The 6,000-nt window shown below is 38.3% G+C and overlaps 1 pseudogene; it reads right to left on the bottom strand.

Annotated features, from left to right (window-relative positions):
* Positions 1-2,930: 2,930 nt before the first annotated feature.
* Positions 2,931-6,000, bottom strand: part of LOC128541054 (uncharacterized) — a 40,690-nt pseudogene continuing 37,620 nt past the window's right edge.

Here is a 6,000-nt window from a genome sequence, read left to right as displayed (position 1 = left end):
TTGCACATTTTGCACGCCGGTGCACTATGAACTTCAACCTTGCACAGTATTCTGCACATCCACACATTATCTTGCTCATAACTGGACACAGTTCTACATTTCACTACATTACTTTACATTTTACCTCTTCTATATTTTATTTTATTTATTTTTTCTTATTTTATTTTATTATATATTTTTCTATTTCTATTTTTTATTCTACTATTTTATTCTAGTATTTTAAATCTAAAGTTTATTTACATATTTCTTATATTTCTAATTTGTAACTTCTTTTATTTTCACACTGAAACTTTCCTTTTGAATTTTGAGGTCATTAGCAGTTATCAGCAGTATAAGCCTTTCACCTCATATCATACTGTGTATGACTGTGTTTGTGATGAATAAAATTTTAATTAGAATTTAAATTCAATGACTATCACCCATACAGATGTGGCCATTAAAAATGCATGTTTTTTTTTTTCCGCAGAAGGCCGCAATTTATCTCCCGGAGTGCTGCCACATCCCGCAGGCAGCATTTTAGAATTTTAATAAATGTGTTGTGCTTCACAGAATATCCACCAGATGGTGCATGGAAGGGCTTTATCTAAAAGCCAGACCAAGTACACCTTTTTTCCTCCCACATTGCAATTTTTATTAAACAAACATAAAGCCATAAGAAAAAAACAACAACATGTGGACCCCTAATTCAATAGCTTGTTGGTTACATTTAGTAATAAGTTTAAGTAATCGTTTTCTGTATGAAATTTTCAGTCTCTCACATTGTTTTGGTCCATTCTTTTTTATAAAATGTTACATATGGTGGTCCGTCTGGGGTTGAATTTGCCTAAGATTGACCCACTACAATCAGATCTTCTTTGTCTTTCGGCTGTCCACTTTCACGGGTCGCCACAGCAAATTGTCTGCCTTCATCTAACTCTATCCTCTGTACCCTTTTCTCTCACACCAACTAACTTTATGTCCTCTCTCACTGGATCCATAAATCTTAGCATCCTTCTGCTCACGGTCACTCCTCCGAAAATGTCCTTTCCTTCTGGCTGATACTCTTTTGTCACATAACAACACACACACACACACACATGCAAAAAACATTAAAAGAAAGGGTACTGTTGTCTCATCTGAATTCTTCCACTTTGTGCCCAGTGTTATTAGGCTCTGTATTTGAGATGATCCTGACCACAATAAAACAGTTGCTGAAAATAAATAAATAAATAGACAAAACTTATAGCTGCTTTATACTATATCAAGCCAAAATCCCTACGTTTTTTATCTTTCTCTTTCTGAAAAATAGGATGCTATGCTAGAAGCAAAGTCCTCCACAACTTGCATGCCTGCAAGCCTCTGACAAGTATGAAAATGAAATTTTTAGCATTTATGTTCTCACAGACACTATGAGCATGTGGGAATGACTACATAATTGTGGCCAAGGCAACATTTCTTTTTCGAAGGAAAAAAAAATGCACAAAATTGCAAATTAGCTTCCTTTGAGCTTCCTCTTTTTAATCTAATTTAGAAAGCTCTTTATATGGACTCAATCTATTCTCATCCCACCCTTACTCATGCATTTTATGGTGAGCTGAGAAAGAGCAAATCAAGAGTTATTTATATTATATTTGTAGGCTGAATTAATAGATTGAAAATGATTGATTGTAGGATGCACCCTTGCTAAAAACTAACCAAAATATATTTTCTGTGAATAAGTTTAAGTCCTCCACTACACATTATTTTATCAAAACATTTTGACAATTTTGAACCACGTGCCACTAAATAAAAATGTTTTAATATAATTTACTGTCAATTCTACAAAAAAAAGTGATTTATTGGTTGGTGTAGTGAAACTTAATTATTATTTATCATGCACTTTTTCAAATAAACCTTATTCTTATATATATTTTAAACTGCAGGTTAAAGGCATTGGACTGCTGATAAGAAGGTCTCTTTTTCAAGCCCTAGCACCACTGGCCTGCCCTTGAGCAAAGCCCTTTACCCTTAACCACTCAGACACAATTAGCCCCGGCCCAATCCCACCAAAGATCCCAATCCAATCGGGAAACTCATGGAATGTACTGTCCCACAGAGGCCTCACCCCACAAGTCACAGTGCCCAAAGTATCCGCTGCCAATTTCCATGGTGCCAGACCATGGTTTATTATAGATAAAGAGAATAGAGAGTAAAAGGATCCATTATTAACATTGAGTGGAGATAAAGGTTATCTCCCTTACATCTCAAGGAGGATCTTGTTGCTAATTGTCCTGTCTCACCTATTTTGACTAAATTTTAAGAGAAACACATCATGAACTTAGCAGACAGAATAGAAACTATATTAAGGCTGCAGTGAGAGTTATAGAAGAGCAAGCTTTAAGCAGTAAAAATTTAATTTACAGTGTAATACTATGCACTCAACAAGCATGCTATCACACACACCTTATCTTGAACTACATGTTCAGTCCAGGCAGATTTTCACACTAAAGTCACACACAAGAACTTCTATTGCATTTGTCTTATACAATTAGGATGATGATAGATGCAATTAAAATGCTTGTAATAAAAAATAATAATAGAAAATGTAATAATAATAATAATAATAATAATAAAAATAATAATAATGCAATAAAAAAATTGTACAAACCCCAAATAAAAAAGAACAAATACACTTAAAATATTATTTTCATGGTTATCCTTCAGCACATAAATATCATTAAATCTGCTAATTAGGGTAACAACAATCAGAAAAATAATCAAAGCCGATATTGTGAATCCTATGTGCAACATTTAATATACTGTATGTGTTCAGCATTATTCTATATACAGTTTTTATTGTTACTATATTTTAATAGTTTATGATGCTGACATATTCATTTTCCTCTCCACCGCTGATCTGGAACCGTGCTGCTCTGGCAGTGTTAACGTGCATCACATTAACATAAACAGCATCAGGTACAGTCTGTGAAAAGACACAACATGAATATTATATACATAACACACATACGAATATTTGGCCCTTTTATTGTTGAGCCTAAAAACACAACTTATAATTATATATCTGAGAAGGGGAGGGTCTTGCCTTCTGCTTTATCTCACAGTCCTGATGTCCTTCAGTAATCATTTTCTCTCCACATCTTCCTCCTAATAAAAAATAGAATTTTTCTTATAATTTTTGAAAAAAGTTTAAAATGTTGTACTTCATATGTTATGAAGTCAGATGAAACATGATTTGTTTAGAAGTCACACATCAATTGGAGACTACAGAATTAAATTTTATATATTGAGAAAAAAATTATTGTTATTTGTGTGTGTGTGTGTGTGTGTGTACCTCTGCATCTCCAACAAATTAATGCCACTACAGCGAGTATCACGAACAATAAAACACCTGAAATGCCAAAAACTGTGTAATAAAAAAAAGGGTGTGTATCTTGTTCCAGTGTTGCTGAGGATGATCACACACACACACACACACACACACACACACACACACAAACACACACACACACACACAAAAACATTAAAAGAGAGGGTACTAACTATTACACATAAGTTAAAGTCAGTGCAAAGTTTTACATTTCTTTTATGTTTTATGTTCTCATCTGTTTTTTTTCTCTTTCTGGGAAATTGGATGCTATGCTACTGTACAAGCAAAGTCAGGTGTGTAAAGTAACTACTTAATATTTCCAGCTTTATTTAATAAATTTATCTTGTTTTTGGAGCTCAAAAATGAACCATGATTAAAAATCAAGCCTAAAACAAAGCATCCTACACCTTGTGATACCTAGTGCACAAGATCACATGTAATCCATGCCGTGCAAGGTTGGTTCACGTCAGCAGTCCTACACAATATCTATTTTCAGCATTATAGAACAGCCTCTGACAAGTATGATTGAAAATTAAATTGCATAGATATCTAGCATATTTATCAATTACGTTCTCACAGACACTATGACCATGTGAGAAGGACCACATAATTGTGGCCAAGGCAACATTTCCAAGAAGAAAAAGATCGCAAACATAATCGCAAATTAGCTTCCTTTGAACTCAAAAACATTTTTGTAGCTTTTGTTGCTTTTTAATCTCAGACAGAGAAATCAGAGAGCTCTTTGCAGGGGGAGAGTGTGGTGCTTTACTCTCAGGCTGTTCTGATGGAGGTGTTCTGTCTGTGTGTTCCCTTTCAAAGGCTACACTCGATGCTGCGTGAAAACGGTATGCAAACATCTTGTCATGTTGCCAGTTGTGAAGCATGTGTGTATGCCAAATTTTTGGCTTATATAACCTCGGTCGGGTGACGTCATCTGATAAGACGCACCTGCAGGTTATAAATAGGGGTGAACCGGAAACATTCCTCAGATTCTTTGTCTTCACCTAGTTGTGTGTGCGTGTCTGTGTCTAACCAGCAAAATAAGTATTTAACTCACCGATAATGGCAGAGTTTTAAACTAGATGTCCCTCCATGTGTATAATCCATATCTGAAGGCGATCTCTACACTTTACTGATTCGATTAAGTGCTACGCACGCGCCTTGCCTTCCTTGAGAAGCTTTAAGCCGCCGCACATTGGAATTACGCTGGGCCACAGACTTGTCTCTTCGTGCAACAAAGCAGACGGCTCATGCTATCGGCCGTTTTATGGCTGCGATGGTTTCCGCAGAGAGGCACTTGTGGTTAAATCTCAGGGGCATCAAGGAGAAGGATCGTGCATTCCTCCTTGATGCCCCCATCTCGCCTTCCAGCCTACTTGGCGATGTCGTTAACTTGGTCGCCACTAGGTTCATGAGGCGAAGTTATATAACAAGCCGTCGGGAAATTACTTCCCCACCGTGTTCAAGAGTCGGGACTGTCGACTCTTGCGAGGCGTGAAACACACAAGGAGTGTGTTTTTGAGCCAGGCACCCCCTCGTAAGATTGGGGTGGCTCGCGCAATCTGCCTCAAAAGAGTTCAGATTGGCATATTGTCTTCTTCACAAAGAATGAAGTGTTCTCCCTGGCACCCCCAGGAGATCAGTGTTTTTGCTCCGCCACCACTGGTGTTTCGGTGCCACCAGTCTCCAATAAAATGTTAGTTCTTTGATTTTTTCCTGCCATGTTTCAGGATGCCGAATATCTAACTGCTGCTGAGACTTTGCCCTTTTCTGAGAAACTGGCAGCATGGAAGCTACGGCCAAGTATATCTCCTTGGGTACTAAGCACTGTAGGGAAAAACTACAGGATTCAGTTCTCACGTCACCCTCTGCGTGGTCTCCACTTTCATGAAACCAGAAAGTGCGCATCTGCTGACAGAAGTTGCTAGAAAATGGGGCCATGTAACATGTTCCCCTACCAGACAAAGAGTCAGGCTACTACAGTCGGTATTTCTTGGTTCCCAAGAGGAACGGAGGGCTGCGTCAAATTTTTAGATTTTGCGGGCTTTACCACTATCTAAAAATAAATCAATAGAAATATTGCCACAACACAGCAGGTTCCTGAGGTTCGCTTTCGGGGGCGAAGCTTACCAGTATCGGGTCCTTCTATTTGGTCTACCTCTCTCACCCGCACATACACAAAATACATGGATGTAGTTTTGGCTCTTACAACTCCGGAGCATCCATATTTGAATTACATGACTGGCTGGCCCAGTCTCAGTAGCTAGCACGTCGACATCAGCATGTCGTCCTAGCTCATCTTTGTTTCTTAGGATTGAGATCCAAAGTCATGAAAACGGGCTCTTTCCTGTTCAGAGGACAACATATTTGGGTGTCACATGGGATTCGAGCGTAGGCGGGCACAGCTGTCTCCCGCTCGTGTTGAATCCATTCTTAACACCCTCAAGGGAATCAAGCTAGACCAGAAAGTGAACATCACTTTCAGAGATCTCAGTTCTCCTGGCAGCTGTATCCACCGTGACACCTTTGGGCCTTCTGCACATGAGAGCATTTCAGTTGTGGCTAAGAACCAGGGGATTTCACTCTGATCTAATCTCCAGTAAGGGCTTACCCTTCCTATTTGGTTCAGACCCCGGTTTCTGACTCTGGGTCCA

The sequence above is a fragment of the Clarias gariepinus genome, chromosome 2 (assembly GCF_024256425.1).
Source record: "Clarias gariepinus isolate MV-2021 ecotype Netherlands chromosome 2, CGAR_prim_01v2, whole genome shotgun sequence".
Taxonomy (NCBI): domain Eukaryota; kingdom Metazoa; phylum Chordata; class Actinopteri; order Siluriformes; family Clariidae; genus Clarias; species Clarias gariepinus.
The sequence above is the reverse complement of the archived record's forward strand: the minus strand, read 5'-3'. Positions and strand labels throughout refer to the sequence as shown.